This window comes from Danio rerio, chromosome 3, assembly GCF_049306965.1.
Source record: "Danio rerio strain Tuebingen ecotype United States chromosome 3, GRCz12tu, whole genome shotgun sequence".
Classification (NCBI taxonomy): domain Eukaryota; kingdom Metazoa; phylum Chordata; class Actinopteri; order Cypriniformes; family Danionidae; genus Danio; species Danio rerio.
In genome coordinates, this window is record NC_133178.1 from 66,977,501 (window position 1) to 67,001,500 (window position 24,000).

The 24,000-nt window shown below is 38.2% G+C and overlaps 1 protein-coding gene across 8 annotated transcripts in view; it reads left to right on the forward strand.

Moving 5' to 3' along the window:
• The window catches only part of rai1 (retinoic acid induced 1), a 108,093-nt gene that overhangs the window by 50,763 nt on the left and 33,330 nt on the right, over nt 1-24,000 (forward strand). Inside the window, exons 1-2 of one of the 8 annotated variants that reach the window (XM_073945205.1) lie at nt 1,969-2,104; nt 8,795-9,127. The exons of 3 other annotated variants lie outside the window; for them this stretch is intronic. The gene's annotated coding sequence lies outside the window, so the exon portion shown is untranslated. Of the gene's footprint in view, nt 1-1,826; nt 2,105-8,794; nt 9,128-19,105; nt 19,658-24,000 lie in introns of those variants that run through there. 4 more of the 8 variants (XM_073945202.1, XM_073945203.1, XM_073945204.1 and 1 more) reach the window with 4 other exon arrangements.

Sequence of the window (24,000 nt, forward strand, 5' to 3'; positions counted from 1 at the left end):
AGCCGCTCATGTTTCAATCAGTTTCTAGCTATTAATATTGGCATCAGCAGAATGAAACAGAGATATGATCATAAGGTGTGCACTGTGAGCATTAGTGATGCATGTTCTGCTGTTTTGCAGTCGTTTAAAACCCTCATGAGGCAGAATTCAGCCATGTTTACGTTTATCTTGTGGATATTTCTCAGAGATTCAGTCATTATTGATGGCGTTATGGCTCATAAGTGTCTGCTTTTATAGTTGTTTTAGCTTAGATTAGCTCTGGCTGCTCTTGATTTGTTCACTTCTGATGTTTATTCTGTATTTTATTGTATGCTTTAATTGCACTTATCCTGCAGACTAGAATACAGACGGTATAAAAAGCACACAAATGCACGGACAGGTTGTTATGGGACAATGATAATAACATTCAGCATCAATCCCTGTAACACATTTGAGCATTCAAACCAGAGCAATACTCTGTACACTTTGTAGTCATAACTGTATTCCTATTACATTTTGCATTACTTTTACAGTAAGTGGTGTCACACTGTGGCCTCACAGCAGGAAGGATGCTGGTTTGACTCCCGGCTGGGTCAGTTGATGTTTCTGTGTGGAGTTTGCATGTTCTCCCCGCGTTGGCGTGGGTTTCCTCCGGGTGCTCCAGTTTCCCCCACAGTCCAAAGATATGTGCTATAGGGGAATTGGGAAAAGTTGGCTGTAGTGTATATGTGTGAATGCAAGTGTATGGGTGTTTTCCAGTGATGGGTTGCAGCTGGAAGGGCATCCGCTGCATAATACATGTGCTGGATAAGTTGGTGGTTCATTCCACTGTGGCGACCCCTGACAAATAAAGAAACTAAGCCCAAGGAAAATGAAAGAATGAATGAATGAATAAGTATTTATTAATTCTATTTTAAGTGTATTTTAATTATTTATATATACAGGGCCGGGTTAAGCACACACTGGGCTCTGGGGCTATAGCAAGTCCATGGCGCCCACTTTTAATTTTTGTTGCTCACAAAAGTATATATATGTTGTTGTTGATGATGTTGTTGTTATTAATAATAATAATTATAAATAATAATTGGTATTATTGTCTGATTTTACACCATTTGATTTATATTTGATTATTATACAGTTGAAGTCAGAATTATTCACATTTTTTCTTATTTTTTAAATATTTCCTAAATGGTGTTTAACAGAGCAAGGACATTTTTACAGTGTGTCTGATAATATTATTTCGTCTGGAGAAAGTCTTATTTGTTTTATTTTGGCTAGAATAAAAACATTTTTAAATTTTTTAAAACATTTTTCTAAATATCTTCTTTTTTGTGATTTTTTTTTTTTAATTTATTTGATTTTTTTACTTAAATCAAGATGCATTTTCTATACAAGCTAAAAATATCGTCTTGCTTTCGGGATTTCCTTAAAGCAAGCTAAATAATCTGTCAGTGGGGTGAGTCTAGTTCATCCACCAGACATAACATTATTCTGCTGACCTCATTGGCAGATTAGTTTGCTTGTTTTAAGGTAAAGCTCACTTAATTTTGACTCCTGAAAACAACACAATAGTACTGCTTTTCTAGAAAATGCTCCTTCATTTCAGCATTTGGACTTGAAACAGGTCATGTTGTGCAGTGTGGTGGTTTGAGAGCGCTTGAGCGAGCGTAAACAGTGAGTCAGTCGTCATTTGTGTGTGAACTACCCCTTTAATGCAGCTTATTCTGATGCTCGCAGAATGAACGCAGGTTGATGCGCTCACAGAATTGACGCTTGTTTTTTTCTCCTCTCAGCAGCGGCAGAGAGATGTGTGTGCTGTTTAATCGCTCCCTCTAGCTGGAGCACGCGCGCACGCACACACACACACACTGGCCAGAGATAAACAAGCGCGCTCCGTCTCCAGGGAGGTTACCATGGCAACCGGCGAGCTCATTTTGCGCTGCCTGTCCTAGAGGCAAGACAATAACAGGTTTCAAGGCCAATGTCACTGATTTTTCAGAGGGAAAGCAGGAGAACAACATCAGCAGCAAAACAAATGTCGTCATTTGATCAAATGGATGCAGCCAATAAAACTCACGAAGGGTTATTACATAAACAACGCTGCCTGCTCAACTTTCCCATGCAGGTAAAATCTATACATTTTCAAATGTACGCTATATTACAATACACAAAGCCTATTGTAATATATATGAGCAATATCACACGAGTAGCAGTGTGCTATGGCTGTGCATCAGCATGTACGCCTCCCACCAGTGCTGATATACAGCCATAGCACACTGCTACTCGTGTGATATTGCATTTATACAACAGTTTGACGGCACAATCTTGTACATAAAAAAAAAAAAATCAAACACAGAGAGTCTAAAACCCTTTTGCATGAGGAACTACTTTCTTCCACCATTCATTCACATCTGCAGCTGACGTCAGAACAGCAGAAGCCGTTACTAATTCACCAACGTCACGTTAGAGCTAGTGTTTGACTGATTCTCTTCTATAGCGTCATGTGAAGCGGCGCTTCTGGTGTGTGACCCCCTTAAGGTGATGACAAAACAGCAAGTTTTGCTCACATTTTAAGATTATAAGGCTGAACGTGACATACATATAGAGATTTCTCACCAGACTGCTGTTGTGTTTGCGATAAGGAGGGACGAGGCTGAATCCTGCTTATTATTCGCAGCTTCTTATTGACTCTATCCTGTCCACCTTTAAAACCACGAGGCTTCCGTTTTCAGCTTTTTATTCGCGCTCAGAGAACACACTGAGCAAGGGCTTATTATGCAGTTCTGGCTCCCTCTTGTGGACAGACAACGTCAACCATCTTTGGCCGCAGACGAGGTCTCAGAAATTGTAAATATTTTTAAACAGGCACTATTCTTGCAAATAAACTGCACAGTTGCAATCTAAACAACTACATTCTCCACTCAAAAAGCCTCAAAAGTGCATTATTCTGTCTAACAGCAGTAATATTTGTCAAACTGTAGCATCTCTGCCTGTTGCTGGCTGTATGTGGGCGGAGTAATACACAGAGGTGAACGGTGAAGAGGCCTTTGTGTGATGTTACTGGCAAAATATCGCACGGCTGTCAGCCAATCAGATTCAAGAACCAGACAGAACTGTTGAAAAAAATATACATGTACAGTTTATAATGTAGAAAAATAAGTATATATGTAAATATATGCAGAGCTGGATTATTGTAAGTGTTATTGTTGTCCAGGGCCTATGGAAGAAGGGGGCTCTTGATTGGCTGAAGATTTAATTTGCGCTCTGACGTGGGATATGTTCGTAAATAACTGTTATTTTCTTTTGTGTTTAAGACAAAAACGAATAAAAAGATATTTTGATGAATGCTTAAAACTGGTAACCATTGACTTAGTAGAAAAAAAACTACTAGAAGTCAATGGTTACCGGTTTTCAGCATTCTTCAAAACATCATCTCCTGTGTTCAACAAAGTAAAGAAACGATTAAAATGATAATTTAAAGAAAGCTGAAAACCGGTAACCATTGACTTCCATATTAGAAAGAACAAATTTAACTGTTTTGAACATTGTTCAAAGTATCTTCTTTTTGTGATTTTTTTTTTTTTTTATTTATTCGATTTTTTTTCTTAAATCAAGATGCATTTTCTAGACAAGGAAAAATATCATCTTGTTTTCAGTATTTCAAATAACGTTGAAAACGTGTAACCATTTGACTTCTATTGGGTTTGGTTTGCCAGCTATGGAAGTCAATGGTTACACATTTTCAACATTCTTCAAAACATCTTTTTTTGTGTTCAACAGAAGAGAGAAATGTTTAAAAGAAGTAAATAATGGCGGAGTTTTCATGTTTTGGGGTGAACTAACTCTTAAAAGATAACCAGGGTGATGGGTTTAAAATTAAGACATAACTAATTAAATAATGAGGCAAAATGAAGTGGGGTGTTGCCTAAATCAAGCAAAATAATCCGCCAATGGGGTCAGCAAAATAAGATTATGTCTAAAGGAAAAGCGAAAAAGAAGATATTTTGAAGAATGCTGAAAACCTGTAATCCCAGACATCCATAATAGGAAAAACAAACACAATAGAAGTCAATGGTTACAGGTTTTCAACATTCTTCAAAGTATCTTCCTTTGTGTTCAACAGATGAAACACACTCATAATGTTAATGATGTTAATTTGGGTGAACGACCCCTTTAAAGATAACCAGGGCGATGAGGCTGTCAACACCGCGCATGATTCAGCTAGCGCACGCGCATGCCAACGCTGACGTACGTAGCCAAAAATAAGCGCGGTATAAGAGCAGGATCTGAGCTGACCGCAGTCGCTGCTCCTGTCTGCAGCAGATATACATGTCAGATGTCAGAGGCTGTAAGAAACAGGCTTGAATAACCACAAACCCCAGACTTTTCTGAACATCTTCAGCCTCTAAAGACACGCAGAGTTTTTCTATCGCATAGAGATAATCACGAGGAGATGAAAGAATTTCACTTTGCCACCGATGGGAAGGAAAATGCCTTTGATGTGAATGTTTTATGTATGAGCTCTCCTGCTGTTTAGCCTGGATTTCTCTCAGTGCGCTGGAAAAGAAGAATGCATGTATATAACAGCTGGTAAGCGTATGGAGCTGAATCAGTCTCAAAAATAACACATTTACAAAATAAAAGTCACAGCACAGCACAATTCATAAATAAAAACACAATTCGTAAATTCAAAACACAATTCGTAAATACTAGTCATGGACAAAGATTAATCAGATGCAAAATAAAAGTTTTTTTGACACTATATATAATTTGTATACTGTACATATTTTATATCTAAATATAAATAAACATTTTCTCAAACATGTGCATAGTTGTGTGTAGCTATATAAATAATAAATACACACATACACACAAACATATATTATGTCTATTATATTTTGAATCCGTCTAATTGTGAATAATTTTTGCCCAGCACTAGTAAATACACTAATCCAGTTTGTCAAGTCAAAACACATTTTGTAAATTTAAAACACAATTTGTAATACACAAAAGCACAATTCGCAATTACACAAATGTAATTCATAAATTCAAAACACAATTCGTAAAAACACAAACACAACTTGTAAATTCAGAATACTATTCATAAATTGAAAACACAATTCGTAAACGCACAAATATTATTTGCAAACACACAAACACAATTCGTAAATTGAAAACACAATTCTTCAATAAACAAAACACAATTTTTAACATAATTCGTAAATTGAAAACACAATTCTTCAATAAACAAAACACAATTTGTTCCATAATTTGTAAATTCGTAATTTGTACTTTCAAAACACAATTCGCAAATATACAAAACTCAATTCGTAAATACAAAAAACACGATTCGTAAATTTAAAACACAATTTGTAAATAGACAAATATCATTCGTAAATATACAAAACACAATTCGTAAATTCAAAACACAATTCATAAATGCACAAATCCAACTTGTAAATTCAAAACATAATTCGTAAATACACAAAACACAATTCGTCAATTCAAAACACATTTCGTAAATACACAAAACATGATTCGTAAATTCAAAACACAATTTGTAAACACACAAAACTCAAGTCGTCAATTCAAAACACAATTCGCCAATTCAAAACAAAATTCGTCAATTCAAAACACAATTCGTAACTACACAAAACATTTCGTAAATTCAAAACACAATTCGTAACTACACAAAACATTTCGTAAATTCAAAACACAATTTGTAAATACACAACACAATTTGTAAATTCAAAACACAATTTGAAAATTCAAAACACAATTCGTAACTACACAAAACATTTCATAAAATCAAAACACAATTCGTAAATACACAAATATCATTCGTAAACACACAAACACAGTTCGTAAATACACAAATCTAATTAATTTGGGCAAATATTTATGCTTTTGACTTGTGAACTCACAAATTGTGTTTTGAATTTATGAATCTGATTTTGTAAATGTGACTTTTATTTTGTAAATGTGTTATTTCTGAGACAGATCTGACTCCATAGGAAAGCACCAGTCCACCGGCCAAACAAAGTGTAACGAAATGCCCTTCTGCTTCCTTCTGTCCCCCTTCTGTTTTATTTTTTCACAGAAGTACCTGTGAGGTTAGCATCAGAGTCACCCTCCTAAAAATAACCGGCTTTCTGCACGGCAGGTCCTCCCTTAGGAACAACAGAGCTGTCCTAATTCATACACACCACTGTACACACACACACACACTCCACATGAGGAACATAGTTCACACATTAGGGGGTGGGGAAAGCAAAATAATCTTGTTTTAGCTTTGAAATACGTTTAGTTTACGTACCCCATAGGCAGATCAATTTGCTTGTGAAGCCCCGCCTTCTAGTACAGCAGCCAATCACTGATCGCTATGGACTGATGATTCTCTGGGGGAGGAGCTAGATGTGTGTTTTTAGTACAGTTGCTGCAGCTTCTTCAAACACACTGTAATCTCAGCGAATATACTTGCCTCATGAACATGATATATAGAGTTATATAGAGAATTATTTGTTCCCTTCTGATACACAAATACACAAACTCAATTCGTAAATACATAAAACACAATTAATAAATTAAAAACAATTCGTAAATACACAAATATCTTTCATAAATACAACAAAACACAATTCGTTAATACACAAATATCATTCGTAAATACAAAAAAACACAATTCGTAAATACACAAATATCAAACACAAATATCATTCGCAAATACACAAAACACAATTCATAAATACACAATTATTATTCGTAAACACACAAATATCATTCGCAAATACACAAAAACACAATTCGTAAATACACAAATATAATTTGTAAATACTCAAAACACAATTAATAAATACATAAATATCTTTCATAAATACACAAATATTATTCGCAAATACACAAACACACTATTCGTAAATACACAAATATCATTTGTAATTGCACAAAACACAATTCATAAATACACAAATATCATTCGTAAATACTCAAAACACAATTCGTAAATACACAAATATAATTCGTAAATACACAAAACTGAATTTGTAAATATACAAATATCTTTCGTAAATAAACAAATATCATTCGCAAATACACAAAAATCATTCGTAAATACACAAAACACAATTAGTAAATACACAAAAACACAAATACACAAATATCATTCGTAAATACACAAAACTGAATTCATAAATGCACAAATATCATTCGTAAATAAACAAATATCATTCGCAAATACACAAAAACAATATTCGTAAATACACAAAACACAATTAGTAAATACACAAAAACACAAATACACAAATATCATTCGTAAATACACAACTGAATTCGTAAATACACAAATATCATTCGTAAATAAACAAATATCATTCGCAAATACACAAAAACAATATTCGTAAATACACAAAACACAATTAGTAAATACACAAAAACACAAATACACAAATATCATTCGTAAATACACAAAACTGAATTCATAAATGCACAAATATCATTCGTAAATAAACAAATATCATTCGCAAATACACAAAAACAATATTCGTAAATACACAAAACACAATTAGTAAATACACAAAAACACAAATACACAAATATCATTCGTAAATACACAAAACTGAATTCGTAAATACACAAATATCATTCGTAAATAAACAAATATCATTTCCAAATACACAAAAACACTATTCGTAAATACACAGAACACAATTAGTAAATACACAAATACACAAATATAATTCGTAAATACACAAAACTGAATTCGTAAATACACAAATATCATTTGTAAATGTACAAAATAAACAGATAGTAAATATGTGTGCATAAATCTACTGTGCAAATTAATTAATAATGGTTAGTGTTCATGAGTTCACGTGGGTGTCCTCGTGTGATCTGGGTTTTAATGCGGAAGGCAGGAATTCATTATCAGGTAATGAGCTCAAGTTGCTCATTACAGCTTTGCGTTCCTTCTATATGGATTACTAAACCAGAGAACATTTGTTTTGTTTTTTAAAGATTTGGCGCATTTGAAAGGGCACATTTCAGTGCAGGTATTTCTCTTATAACCTTGTTTTTGCTTTGAGAATAAGAATATTTTGCTTTTTGTTACCACTTTTTGTTGCCATGCAACCATTGTATTAATGGTCTTTGTGCGGGAGCGCATGACATCAGGTGCTGTTTCTTGAGTTGACATTTTTTCAACTGCAGGTGCACATTGACAAAAACATGAGGTGCGGCGTTGGTGGGAATTATTTATATTCGGGATATTGTTTACATTATCTGAAGAAATCTCTTTGTACAGGTATTTCTCTCATGTTTGTAAGGCAAATATTTATTTTTTCTTTTGACGGACAGATTGTTTAGCTATTTTAAGTACGTGTTGGCATATTATTTCTTAAAACAAGACTGTATTTCATATGAAATGCTTCTTGATTTAAGACTTTTTAGATATTCAGACACAAAATAAGATGGTTTATTTTTATTATTTTTATTTTATTTTTATTTTTTTGCAGTGCATCCTACCTTTAACTTATTAACAGACACGTTTAACTCCTCTGAGGTGTCGTGGTACACTGCAAAAAACGATCTGTTAATAACTGGTTCTGTGTGTTTATTTGTGATTGTGAATTGCATTCTGGGAAGTTGATCTCTGCTCTGTCAATTTCTGATATTGAAAATTGAACTCAACAGTTTAACAATGGGACTTTTATCAACACTTTTTTTGCGAGGTTGAAACTTCGGGAGCAGAAATAAATAAATAAACAAAAAACGTTATCACAATTTACAGAAAACTGCTAATTTAATGATATTTTTACAGTGTCGCTGTCAGCCCAGTCGCCACCTCATTGAACAGAGAAGATGCCAGTAACAGACCATTTAATAGTGTCCAGCACACTGGTCATCTCCATGCCAGGTGGGCGATTCACTGCAGATGCCATATGATGTATCAGCCCAGCTAAAGTGGGCAAATCTGGCAGCATGTCCTGCCTCGGAGCCCAGGCGGTGTGGTTGCGGAGCCAGAGACGCATCAGTATTACACGCTTCCTTGGTTCATCCCCACGGACGCGGGCCACTAATTGCACAAACTGTGCCAGCGCAGATGAGAAGTGATTTGGCGCTGATGGGGCGGCCTAACGCAGACAGGCTGGAGGTAAAGGAAGAAAATCAATGAGCTTGAGGGCAGACGGAGAGAGACCGCCACCCACCAACACTGCAAACAAGGCTTCTCTTAGCGACAGTTTGTGTCTTGCTTCTAGTCCAATATGTAAAAGTTCTTAAATCATTCAAGAGTTCACACTTAGCTCATGATTTATACAGAGCTTGTTTGGCGTGCTGTCCCGGGGGAGAGCCCTGAGCTCAAGGGATTCTCGGGCCCAGGGCTCCCCCCTTTCGTAGGGCAAGGGGAAATTGAGCTCAGGTCAATCTCAAACTCCTCTGCTGATTAGGCCAAGGTGCACTTCCTGAGAGTAAGACATTAGAAAAAAGATTTAGGCTTATTTTATCTATAATATAGAGCACATTCGGATGGTGGGAGGAAACCGGGGAACCTGAGGGAAACCCACGCGGACACAGGGGAAACATGCAAACTCCACACAGAAATACCTAATGGCTTAGCGAGGACTCAACGCCATTGGTATTCGTGCTGTGAGGTAACAGTGCTAGTCACTGGGCCACCGTGCCACCCATTCTGGGTAAAGGTGGAGGAAGGGGAGGAGGGGGGTTTCTTCCAGACGAAGATAGTTGTAGAAAAGAGATGAGGATCTATATACAGTAGTGACTTAGGCCCCGTTTACACTAGTGCGTTTTAGTTTTAAAACGGCGTTGTAGAATGAAAATGATCCGCGTCCACACTCGCGTTTTACCCAGCGTTTCTGAACAGCTCTCCGTCCACACCAAAACGCTGAAAACGCACATCACGTGACCACACACACACTCTCGGGCAAGCGCTCCAGCATTTCTACCCAGATGAGAGCTCTGCTTGTCGGACTGCTCATCACGCATCTCCCGCTGGATCTAATCTCACTATATTTGCTGAACGTGATATTTCATTTATCTTGTTGTCTTTATCTAACGACATATTCCCTGACTTTGGTCCTTGGAATCTATTAAGTTACTTGTTCACGGGTAACATGTTTTGGTTAAGCGCAAAGATAAGTTAATGATTAATCCAGGTACATTGACCGATCGCTTGCCTTTATTTCCTACAATGTATAAACTTATTGTATGTTATACTTTTATAATTATCGATTATTAAAACTGATATTCAGCAAAAGAGAGGCTGTGTTTCGTATTTTCACTGAAATTGAAAGGAGGCAGTTGTTATCGGCTCCGTTTTGTTATAAATATCCACACAGTGAAGATGACGCTCATATATGCAGCACGACGCCTCAACATTTCTGCTGTCTGTTAAGTTGCTAATATTAAAAAGAAAATAGGCAGTTCCTTAAATCATGTTTACATTTTATTGTTGAGAAAGTGAAACAACGTAGCCAGGGTGATGTGAATGAAGTTATAAAGTACACTGTTCCCTTTGAAGATTTACCCGTGTCCTCGGTATGTTTTCCATATCAAACTGAGAAGGGGGAGACTGCAGCCTTGATCAAACTTGCGAAGTCTGAACTTACAAGAAGAGGATGCGAGACTGAACTGTGTGTGGGCTACTTAATATTGAGGAAAAGCCCCAATCAGATAGGCGAACGTTTGCAGCCCCGCCTCCGTTTTCAGATGTCTCCATCTTTCCCCATCCACACTGAGACGGAGCAGCAGCGTTTCAGAATGAAAACGGCCTCTCCAGCGTTTTCAAAAAGCTCCGTTTTCGGCGCTCGAGAACTCCGGCGTAGTGTGGACGGATGGCGTAACCGTAGCAAAACTTATGCGTTTTCAAACTAAAACGCACTAGTGTAAACGGGGCCTTAGGATCCTTTGATTGGAGGATCATGATTAGCTAATGTGGGCCAGCTGGCTCAATCATGAGCATGTGCTCCTCTCAGAATTACTTTAAAATTAAACTTCACTTTACTAGACAAGCAAAAACTATAGTGTTGTTTACAGAAATAAGATCAAACTAAGTTAGTTTTTCTTTAAAACGATAATCGGGGTAAGCAAATAAATCTAGTTTTCGCTTTGAGAATAGCAATGGCACCCACTGTATCAATGGTCTTTGCCCTGGAGTGCATGACATCAGGTGTTTGTTTTTCGGGTGGTTGTATTTGTCTTGTTTTTGTATGTTTTCAATATTTAGTTTACCCCATTTTTGTTTCCACTTTTTGTTGGCAGGCAGGGCTTAATTTGTGAATTGCGAGGTCCTGGAACAGATCGGGGTTACATGTCCGGCAGGTTACCCAAGGATGGAGAGGTGCCACGCATGAAAGAGGAGAGCGGGGAAAGGGGGGAGGGGGGGTGTCCCGTACAATAGTGATCGGGCTGGGTGTTGCGGATAAAAGTGAAGAGTTGGGGAGTCACGGAAGATAGCGAAAGTGAACAGCAGAAGGGGGAGAAGAGCGGGTGAGGAGGGGCATCTGTAAAATGAAGTGCCGGATCCGGATCCGGCGTGTTCCAGCATAAATTAAACCCTGTTGCCAGGCAACCATTGTAGAAATGTTCTTGGTGCTGGAGTGAATAACATCAGGTGCTTTTACTGCGCACAGTTGACAGAATCTCTGTAAGTCGTAGATCATCCTGTTTTATGAATATTGCGAATATTCCCAGCGGTGCTGAGATTCCTGAAAACTTGCATTAGTGCCAATGAATATGTAAATAAGATTATATTTCATTATTTTTCAATGAAATTGTTTTTTGACCTTGCATGCAGATTAGCCTGTTGTTGGAGACCCCAAAACCAAAGTATGACCATTTATGATGCACAATAGGGGCTCTTTAAAACAAGCAAAATAATCTGCCAATGGAGTGAGAAAAATTATCTTATGTCAAAAGGAAGACCTGGATTAATCTGCTCACCCCATTGGCTGATTATTCAGCTTGTTTTGAGGAAAACTCACTTCATTTTGACACATTATTAATTAAAACAAGACAATGGGCCCTATCATACACCCGGTGCAGTGTGGCGCAAGGCGTGGCGCAGTAGTCTTTTGCTAGTTTCAGCTTGGCGCAAGAGTGGTTTTGAGGCGTTGCGCTACGCTGTTTATATAGCAAATGCATTAGCGCTCATTTGTGCGCTCATAGGCGTTCTGGTCTAGAAAGGAAGGTGTTCTGAGGCGGACCGCTGGCGCGTTGCTATTTTGAGAATCTATAATAGATTTTTCATTAGACCAAAACAAACCCGGTCTAAACTCCAGCGCAGAGTTGCACCTCGCTTACACACTGCTTAATACACACAAGAGAGCAATAGGCAAATATCTTTACACATGAAAAATGTAAATATTAAGGATATATATAGGATATAATAAGAATATATATAGGATATAAATATAAAGAATTAAAATATTACAAAACATATTATTTTCTAGCCTACACAAATATGAAAATCACTGCTTTATGTCTTCTTCATCTCGGGAGGCTTTTTCAGTTCATTCATAACAATGTGCTTTTGTATAATGTTATTATTATTAGCAGTATTATTTATTATATCCATATTTATATTAGTTTTATTAAAAACAAGCTCAGATTTGTCCACCTGTCAGGTTTTAGATCATATGATGCACAGCATGTGTTTTAGGATATAACTCAGGTTTTTGAACACACTTCATTATTATTGTTCATTTATTCGTTTGCTGGAAATTAGAACTGAATTTAGAAATAGTTTTAAAACAAATATTTGCACTTAACAAACAAAATTAATTATTTATAGGCTAATTGATGTCTGTGTGTAAAGGTTTCCCAATCCAAGAGCGAAAGTGAAAGTAGATCCATTATCTCTCATTCTCACGCAGTAGATGCTCTGTTTAACAGTTTTGTGTTAAAATACTGTTAACTGTGAACTGTTTGCTTGTGAAATGCTCAGTTTTTCCACTTAGACTTACTTTGCGTCCTGTAAATAGCGGATGCGCTTATGGCGTGACGCAGCAGACTCTTAAAGGGAATGGGAGATGAGACTCTGATTGGTTTATTCTCAAAACACACCTATAACTCATTAAGAAAATAAACTCAACCCTTTTAGATCATGCGGCTTGGCGCAAAGCAGGTTTTCCCGTCCGTAAATTAGCAAAAATGCGTTCTGACACGCCCTGAAAGCGTTTGCGCCCTGCATTTTGCGCTTTGCACATGGACCGTCTAAATAGAGCCCAATATGTTTACAATTTTGGCAATGTTTAAAATTGTTTAGGAACAAGCTAAATAATCGGACAGTGAGGTGAGGAAAATAACCTTTTCACTTTGGACTCTCTTTGTTATTCTGCTTACCACATTGGCAGATTATTTAGCTTGTCCTAATAATAAACTCACATTATTTTGACTCAATATTTCTGAAAACAACACAAAATGTGGGCGGCACGGTGGCGCAGCGCGTAGCACAATCGCCTCACAGCAAGAAGGTCACTGGTTCAAACCTCGGCTGGGTCAGTTGGCGTTTCTGTGAGGAGTTTGCATGTTCTCCCCGTGTTGGCGTGGGTTTCCTCCGGGTGCTTCGGTTTCCCCCACAGTCCAAAAAAAATGTGTCAATGAGTGTGTGTGGATGTTTCCCAGTGATGGGTTGCAGCTGAAAGGGCATCCCCTGCGTAAAACAAATGCTGGATAAGTTGGCGGTTCATTCCGCTTTGGCGGCCACAGATTAATAAAAGGACTAAGCCGAATAGAAAATGAATGAATGAATGAATGAATGAACACAAAATGTCTAAAAAATGCTTCTTGATTTGAGAGTTTTTGGATATTTAGACTAAAAACAAGACACAAAATCTCAGTGAGGACAGCCTTTCCTGCAGTGTGTAGGTGTTGAGGCTGCGTCTGTAGAGGAGAAATTGCAGCTTCAGAGCGAATCAATGCGTTTGAACTGAGGGATTGCATTGGAGAGCCACCACACACACACACACACACACACACACACATGCATGCTGTCAGCCCGGCGCTCCCTCTCTCCCTTCACTGTCACCACCTTTCTTTCATGCAGACAGAAGCGAGAAAGAGAGAATTTTAATGGAGGTCTCATCCGAGGTGTTCGCTGTGGTCAGAGAGATAGACAGAGACTCCTGTGACAACCCATGAAAAAGCTCCAGTCCTTTGCACTGCCAGAAATAACGCTTGGCTTTGTCTTGTTTGTAGACCAAAGATCTAAACATTCCTAAATCGAGGAGCTTTTTTCTAAACAGGCAAAACAAATTGTGTTGTTTTCAGAAATAATGAGTCAAAACCAAGTGAGTTTTACCATAAAACAAGCAAAATAATCTCACTTCAAAGCAAAAACCTTATTAATTTTTAATGTTTTGATGTAAAACTGACTTCATTTTGACTTATTATTTCTGAAAACAACACAATATGTTTGGCTTGTCCAGAAAATGCTCCTTGATTTCAGATTTGTTTGATGTTTGGGCTTGAAATAAGGCAAATCCTCTGTTTTTGCGGTGTGTGTGTATTGTCACTGGGGGAATGCGTATCACTTTTGCACACCAGTCCTTTCGTTCACCTCATATGTATGCAAATCAAGCATCCCATGCAAACAGACAGGCAGGGGGGGAGGAGAGGGCTTCCAATCGGTTATTCATGACGCACACTACAGAGTGCACTTGAATGCACGGGTGAATGGAAATCCTGCTGCAGTCCTGCGCCGCAGATGATCGCTGCTGTTAGGGCTGAAAAACACGACAAAGGATAACCTCACATCACGACAGGCTGAAATCACCACATATACCCTTAAAGCACAAATGAAATGGTGATTTGGTTAGCTTGCATTGTTAGCGGACTCACCACAGGAAAGTCGCTGGTTTGAGCCTCGGCTGGGTCCAGAGTTCAAGCTTTATTTGGATATATTTCTGATGTCGGAGAAATTCCTGAATCTGTTCAACATCATTTGGGAAAAAAATGTGAGAAATTTCACAGGAGGCCGAATTATTCCCACTTATGCCTGATTTTGACCACACACACACACTCCACACCCTTAGCTCACACACACACTCGCCACGTTTGGTTCTCCTAATGCACTTTCCGTCCCGAAGATCGCTTACATTGATCTTTCAGACGGAAAGAGAAGTCTCGAATGCTGGCGTGCCGAGGGATTGTTTTCTTTGAGACAGACTTCATCAATAACACTGCCACAAAGGCACACAGTGACATTACTGGCCTGAAATGCTACACGCCGAGCTGCGCTCAATAAGGGCACAGTCTTTTATTTCTCCCTGTGAGGCACGCCACTTTCCGCTTATTCGGTCACAGATCTAATGCTAATTTTCAAAGTGTTTGCTAGTTATTTTATTTTTAAAATTCTGAATAAAGCCCATAATCAGTACCTGAGGGTGATCATTGTCATAGTAGTTTACGCTGTTGTTATGAAGCCCATAATCAATACCTGAGGGTGATCGTTGTCATAGTAGTTTATACTGTTGTTATAAAGCCCATAATCAGTACCTGAGGGTGATCATTGTCATAGTAGTTTACAATGTTGTTATAAAGCCCATAATCAGTACCTGAGGGTGATCATTGTCATAGTAGTTTATACTGTATTTATAAAGCCCATAATCAGTACCTGAGGGTGATCATTGTCATAGTAGTTTATGCTGTTGTTAAAGCCCATAATCAGTACCTGAGGGTGATCATTGTCATAGTAGTTTATGCTGTTGTTTTGCTGTGATGCTACGGGGCGATACGACCTGCCGACGGCTTCTGTTTCTTTTTACACCACCGGCTGCTCACTTACCTTCATATGGATGAATTGTCTGTTGCTACCAGTTTGTCCAGTAGCTCACTGCGTAGGTCGGAGGATTTGAGACGCAGAGAGGAGTTGACTGTGACAACAGGGTTCGAGTCTGGCAAAGAACCGATGAATTCATGAAAACAAAAACTGCTAAAAAGTGGGACGTATTTAATGCTCTCCAGAAATGTATACAGCGGTACGCATCCATAATAAAGCCTGATTTATACTTCTGCGTCAGGTGACCGGCGTAACCCACGGCGCATGCAACGCGCGTAGCTGTGCATTTATACTTCTGCGCGCTGTCTCTGTTGGTCTGCATTAACACTTCCGGAACGCTAGTGGGCAGTGAGGTGTAAATGTTCCTCTGTGTCGAGTTTCTTCTCTGCTTTTTTGCATTTCCTGAACACTTCCGGGATGTACAAGCGGCTCAAACTCGCTCATTTTGCGGCAGGAACCGGCGGACGTGCAACAACTTTAACTATGAGGTAAACACAAAACAAAACTTTCCATCCGGAGCTCCTTCACGCGACTCCACACTTGTAAACAATCGCTCGTGCCATTCGTGCGGCTCTCGGTCCCGCCCAGACTCGTCAGCGCTACCAAGCCGACCAATCACAGAGCTTACGCTACGCGTCGTTGCGACGTGTAGTTACGTTTTTTGAGAGGTGCACGTCAGTGACGGCGACGGCCACGGCGAAGGGCTATGCGTCAGCGCTGTAGCTTACGCCGGCGTTTGACGCAGAAGTATAAATCAGCCTTAAGCCTGGGTTTGCCTTATTGTAAAGTGTTACCCTTTGTTTTCAAAATTAAGCATATTAAAGCTAATAAAAACATTGCTTCTCTAATTTCCCATGCAGGTGTTTTATATCAGCTCATGCTTCACTCAAAAACTAAATTTTGCTGCTCATGTGAAATGAGTTAGCTCAGTTCCTCAGCTTCAGCTAATTGATGATGTGAAACGGTGGCAGTGTCGCTCTCACCGCCGATATCTGGCGCTCTCGTTCACACATCTCCTCTCTCCGACTCGTATCTCTGCACCGCACCCCGGCTCTGTCCTATTTCGGCTCCACCTTAACTACAGATTAACCTTTCTACCCCGAAGCGGGAAACACACGCTGGCACTGACCTTGAGACGACACTCTGCTTTCAGGAGCTGCCAGACAAAGGCTGCGATTCAAACAACTAAGTCAGCTGCATATCTAGACAGTGTTTCTGTGTCGAGCTGCACCATATTGGAAACATTTGACGTTGCAATATTGTTTTTCTTTGCAATATGTAAATACGATTACAAATAGAGCTCCTTAGGTCATTACAGTAGATTGATTGGGATGATTTTGTATGGGAGTTAAATAAAAATATTTGTGTCATTGTCGTTTTGTAAGATTGCATGCCTAACAAAGTAGCCTACCTAATATGGTAAATTATCCATATATATATATATATATTAGGGGCTTCATGGTGGTGAAGTGGGTAGCATGTTTGCCTCACAGCATGAAGATCGCTGGTTCGAGCCTCAGCTGGGTCAGTTGGTGTTTCTGTGTTTGCATGTTCTCCCCGTGTTGGTGTGGGTTTCCTCCGGGTGCTCCGGTTTTCCCCACTGTCCGAACACATTTGGTACAGGTGAATTGGGTAGGCTAAATTGGCCATAGTGTATGAGTGTGTATGGGTGTTTCCTAGTGATGGGTTGCAGCTGAAAGGGGCTCCGCTGCATAAAACATGTGCTGGATAAGTTGGCGGTTCATTCCGCTGTGGCATCCCCAGATTAATAAAGGGACTAAGCGGACAAGAAAATGAATGAATTAATATATTAGGGGTGTGACCAGATTTCACAAGATTAAATCGCAACAATATTTGTTGTTAGGATGGAGCGTGAGCGTGAAATTAGCAATGAAGCAATGAAGATTGGAGGCAGGATTGGATAACTCGTTTGATAATTCTAATTAATTAAATTATAAATAAAATACCATTCATTACAATAAAAACACTTTAATTATTTTATTTTGTATTTTTTTTTAGCTGAATAAAAATCTAAATTACCGTCATACATTAGCAAATATTTTGCTAATATTTAAAGCTGTATAAAAAAGATGTTGCAGTGTACTACTGCAGTAGTTTACTGCATAGAATTCATCAAAATAGAAGTCAAATAACAATCATTACAAGATGATTTTGTAAAAATCAACTAAATATTTTTTGCAATTTGTGATTTTTTTTTCATCTTCATAAAAATAGGTTAAAAATCTTGTCTCGTTTTCGTGAAGCTAATCTTGTGTCTCGTGGTGTAGGCGTCTCGAACACACCCAATACATATGTATATATATATATATATAATTTAGAATTACCACCACAAAATCAGTCATTTTTATCACAAAAATAATCGTGAAAAACTAGGGGGTCTGATAAATAAACACAATAAGCTAATATTAGAGTTAAATCAACAGTGCTTTTTGGTTTTCTCGGGAGAGTCTGACAGTATTTGTGTACAGAAATGTAATAATCAAATGGGAAATTACTTTGCATAGTCTTCATCATATAAATAATTCAACAAAATAATGAATTTAATTAATAAAATTACATTTTTTATATAGTAAAATGCTTTAAGCTCTCTAAAATTTGCAACACATGCTCATTGTGGTCATGTACCCCCATATACATTTCTTGAGATCACAGATTATGTAGCCAGAGGTATATATGGCTGCATTTCGTTGTTAAAACAAACGATATGAGGCAGCATGACGTCGTCGGCGGCTTCTGTTTCTTTACACGCTACTGGCTGACCGCTTACCTCCATGTGGATGGCTTTTTCACTGCTACCAGTTTGCCCAGTGGCTCGCCACGCATGTCAGCGGACATCAGGGGAGCTGAACACAACAGCAGGGTTCCAGAAAGCAGGTAAAACAAAAAAAAAGGCAAAAAAATAGATAAACAATTAAATTACAGGATGAGAATGTGGTCAAATCTGAAACCATGCTAAGAAAAATCAGTCTGCTTTTTCTGAATTTGGTCGGTCGGTCGGTCAGTAAATAAGTCAGTTAGTCGACACACTGCCTCCGGTGGAGTTATGTGAGAAAAGCAGGCGCGAATGTCACTCATGAGAGAAATTTGAGATCTAAAAAAGTGTACGCGGCGCCCTCTTGTGGATTCGTAAAAACAAAAGCTGCAAAAAAAATGTATTTGACGTATTTGTCGCTCTCTAGAAATGCATATAGGGGTACATATCTATACCCCTGTTGTCCATCCCTAATAGCAGTGCATCTTTTTTTTATTTGCGATATAAGCTTGTGTGACTCCAGAAAGGTGCCCTTGATTTAATGTCCGTGCTCTCTCCAGGCTTATCAAGCGTCCTGATGATACCTGAGGAATGAGCTGGGGAATTTTCTGCCTCTGACAATCCAGATGGGCTGACGCTAAAAGCCTCTCTTTCAGCAATCCACTGACAGCACGGATGAAATCAGAGCGGCCTGACGGGGAAAACTGCAGCCAAAAATGGGAATGAGACGGATGAAGAAGGAATAGGGATCGCCTTTCACACTGCAACCGAGACTTTTTGACTTGTGTCTAGTCCCAATATCCACAAAGACTTAAATAAAGAAGCATTTTCTGGACATGTAATAAATATAGTGAGTATATCAGAAATAATAAGTCAAAATGAAGTGAGCATTGCATTAAAACAAGCAAAATAATCTGCCAAATGAACAGTTCCTTTTGACATAAGACTATCTCAATCCCCCATTGGCAGATTCTGCTTGCTTTAAGAACAAACTCGTCTAATTTAAACTCAGTATTTCTGAAAACAAGACAATATTTGTTGCTGGCCTAGAAAATGCTTCTCGATTTAAGCATTCTGAGATGTTTGAACTAGAAGCAAGACCCAAAATCAAAGTAAGAAGGCGTGTGTTTGCTCTGGGACAAGGCATGCAAGGTCTTATAAAATCCTGCATTGTTGTGCTTCCTTTAGACCCTAATGTCGAGCGCCTCCACACGCCTCTGTGTTCAGCATATTATGCACACATCCACGCAAAAACATGCTCTTTGACAGAGTTTTTCAGCGGTGGGCGGCGGGAGAGAGGATATGCTCTTTGAAAAGTGTCCACTGATTCGATTGCACTGTCAGGAACGCTTTCTCTGATGCTCGGAGAGGCCGCGGCTCTGAGAGTAAGCTCTAAGACAAAGACAGACGCGCTGGTTTTGGCCGTATTTATTCTCTTTCATGCGTTCCTGCCTCTGTTGGTCCTGCACTATATTGCGTTTCAGTATGGCAGTGTTCATCAACACACACTGTTGTAGCCCAAATTTTTAGAAATTCTCAAATCAAGAAGCTTTTTCTAGACAAGCGAACACATGTTGTGTTGTTTTAAGAAGCAATGAGTTCAAATTAAATGAGTTTTTCATTAAAACAAGCAAACTACTCTGTTGTCAAAGGGGAAAAGCTGATTATTTTGCTTGTTTTAAGGAAAAACTCACTTAATTTTGGCATATTTTTATCTTAAGACAAACGTATGTTTTTTGGCTTGTCTTGAAAATGTGTCTTGATTTAAGAATTTGTAGACGTTTGGACTAGAATATAGCATCTGTGTAAGAAAAGCAGTTTTTGCAGTGCATATTATAACCTGCAATGATGATGATACGTTCATTTACAGGGTATAAACTGAATTTAAAGCTTATAATATGTTTGAAAATGTCACAGCATATCATTTCTGCATTGATAATCGCAGCATTTGCAGTAGTTGAATCGCAGGATCTGTAAAGTGTACTTGAAGTGTTTTTGATCATTTTTAGCGATGTGAAGTCATTTTGGCCCGCTTATATTTGCTGAGTTGTTGTAATTCGGTTACATTGGAGCGTTTTCGAGCCTTTATAAGGTCATGTTGCAGCATCTCAATTGGATTCAGTTCAGGGCTTTGACTAGGCCACTCCAAAATCTTCATTTTGGCACATTCACTACAAGAGATCCATTGTGTTTATATATATATATATATATATATATATATATATATATATATATATATATATATATATACAGTATATATATATATATATATATATATATATATATATATATATATTTATATATATATATATATATTTATATATATATAATCAGCAGAACTTTTCTTATAGATGCATCAGCCTACAAAATCCCCTCAGTCTAAAATTACAGTTTATAATTCATTTCATTCATTAATTTTCTTTTCAGCTTAGTCTCTTTATTAATCAGGGGTCGCCACAGCGGAATGAACTGCCGACTTATCCAGCACATGTTTTACACAGCGGATGCCCTTTCAGCTGCAACACATCTCTGGGAAACATCCATACACACTCATTCACACTCATAACCTACGGACAATTTTAGCTCACCCAGTTCCCCTATAGTGCATGTGTGCGGGAAACCCACGCCAACATGGGGAGAACATGCAAACTCCACACAGAAATGCCAACTGACGCAACTGAGGCTTGAACCAGTGACCTTCTTGCTGTGAGGCGACATCACTACCTACTGCGCCACCACATCGCCAGTTTATAAATATAATTTACAATTATAATTTTAGTTGACAATCTAAAATTATAGTTTGTGTTGTATTGTATAATTATACATTATGTAATATATTGTATATATTGTTTGTATTGTATAGTTTATGTGTATGGCAATGCAATTATAAACATTTTTTATTGATTTTTTTTTTTTACTTTAATAAACATCAATTGTGTATATAAACTGTAAAAAAAAAAAAAATCTGTAATTTTACTGTTTTTTTCCCCCAGTTGGGGTGCCGGAAAAAAAAACGTAAAATAACGCCCATTAAATTACAGACATGTACCATAAAATAACGGATATTAAATTACAGAAATTTACCAGAAATTAAATTTTGTTTTATTAAATTTCTTTAATTTAATATCCATTATTTTACGGTATATTTCTGTCATTTAATAGCCATTGTTTTAATTTTTTTCTGGCACCTCAGCTGGTGGAAAAAACTGTAAAGTTACGGATTTGTTTTACAGTGTGTGTGTATATATATATATATATATATATATATATATATATATATATATATATATATATATACACACACACACACACACACGAGTAGCTTTGTGATATGGCTGTATATCGGCACTGCGTGGGAGGCGTGCGTTGGCTTGAGGTTGCAAGCTGAGTGCCTTAGTGTCCCACCAGTGACAATGTACAGCCATATGGCACTGCTACTCGTGTCAAATTCCGTTTATACAAGTTCAACGGCATAATCGTTTGTATAAACAAAAACAAAATCAAACACGAGGGTCTCAAAAACCCTTTTCCGCCATTCATTTACCTCTGCAGCTGACCACTGCTCATTCACCAACGCCACTGTATAGCTAGTGTTTGAATGATTCTCTAGCGTAATGTCTAAAGTGAAGACAGAACAGCTGATTTTGCTCACATTTAAACATTATACAGCTGAACAGCATGAAATGCCATCAGTCTACAGAGATTTCTCAGTATTACTCTACTGCAATCGGGAGATCACAATAATTAACCCTGAAAAAGCCAAAGCAAACACCAGCAGATTACTGTGGTATAAATACAGCACAATATACAACAGAGAGGGATCCACTTAGAGTGTCCCTTACCTGATTTATAATGATTTGATCCGTTGTAGGGGCGAGGCAGTGGCGCAGTAGCTGTAGCAGTCGCTGGTTTGAACCTCGGCTCAGTTGGCGTTTCTGTGTGGAGTTTGCATGTTCTCCCTGCCTTCGCGTGGGTTTCCTCCGGGTGCTCCGGTTTCCCCCACAGTCCAAATACATGCGGTACAGGAGAATTGGGTAGGCTAAATTGTCCGTAGTGTATGAGAGTGTGTGTGTGAATGTGTGTGTGGATGTTTCCCAGAGATGGGTTGCGGCTGGAAGGGCATCCGCTGCGTAAAAACTTGCTGGATAAGTTGGCGGTTCATTCCGCTGTGGCGACCCCTGATTAATAAAGGGACTAAGCCGACAAGAAAATGAATGAATGAATGAATGAACAGCTGTAGTTTAGTAAATTTATCATGAGTGTTTCTCCTCTAAGGGTTTATTATGCGGTCTCTGTCGCCATCTTGTGGTGGAACGTCCACTGTCTGTGCTCTGCTCAGTATGAAAGGCTGATGAATGCCGACGGGCTGAATCTCTGAAATGATAAATATTTAAAACAAGCACTATCCTTATAAATAAACTGCATAGTTGCAATCTAAACAACTATATTCTTAATAGTCTCAAAAGTATAGTATGTTGTCCGACATCACTTCATTTCAATATTAACTCACTTCACTTTAATAGGCTTTACGATGACGTGTTATTTTACATTTCATTAATGAATTTGTGCACCAAATGCTGCTAGACTCCAAGAAAACTAAAAAGCATTGCTTATTACATTTGCATTTTTGCTCTACATCAATGCTTCTGATTGGTTTATTATATTTTATGCAGATACACTGTCCTACAAAACCTTCTCAATCTAAAATGATCATTTATTTTCACACACATTTATTCAAGACATCTGGAGAAATTACACTTAATGTCACAACATGCATCGCAGAAATGAAAATATTTCAATGTCGTATTTTTCCACACTGTGAATACTGCTTTTCTTACATCATTAGTGTCTCGTTTCTAGTCCAAATATCTGAAGATTCTTAAATCAAGAAGCATTTCCTGGACAAGCAGCAAATATAGTCTTGTTTTCAGAAATATCGAGTCAAATTGAGCGAGTTTTTCCTTAAAACAAGCAAAATGAAATTAAATTGGCAGATTATTTTGCTTGTTTGAAGGAAAAACTTGATTAATTTTGACACATTATTTCTGAAAACAACACAATATTTGTTGCTTGTCCAGAAAATTTGTATATTTGTAGATATTTGGACTAGAAACAAGACTCAAACTCAAAGCATTTGCCGTGCAATATCATACAGAGCTAGTCCAAAACAGTCATGTGTGTGTGTGTGTGTGTGTGTGTGTGTGTGTGTGTGTGTGTGTGTGTGTGTGTGTGTGTGTGTGTGTGTGTGTGTGTGTGTGTGTGTGTGCGGATCTCAGCCGTGCCAGTAGAGGGCTGTGGGATGAGGCCGGACTCTTTGTTCTTTGTTGATGAAAGTAAAAGCAGCGCCGCATCTCCTCTATACCTCGGCCTGACATCAGGGCACTGATTATATTAAACCCAGACCCAAATTACTCCAGTCGCAGCCTAATTAAACTTTAATCTCCTCAATACCACG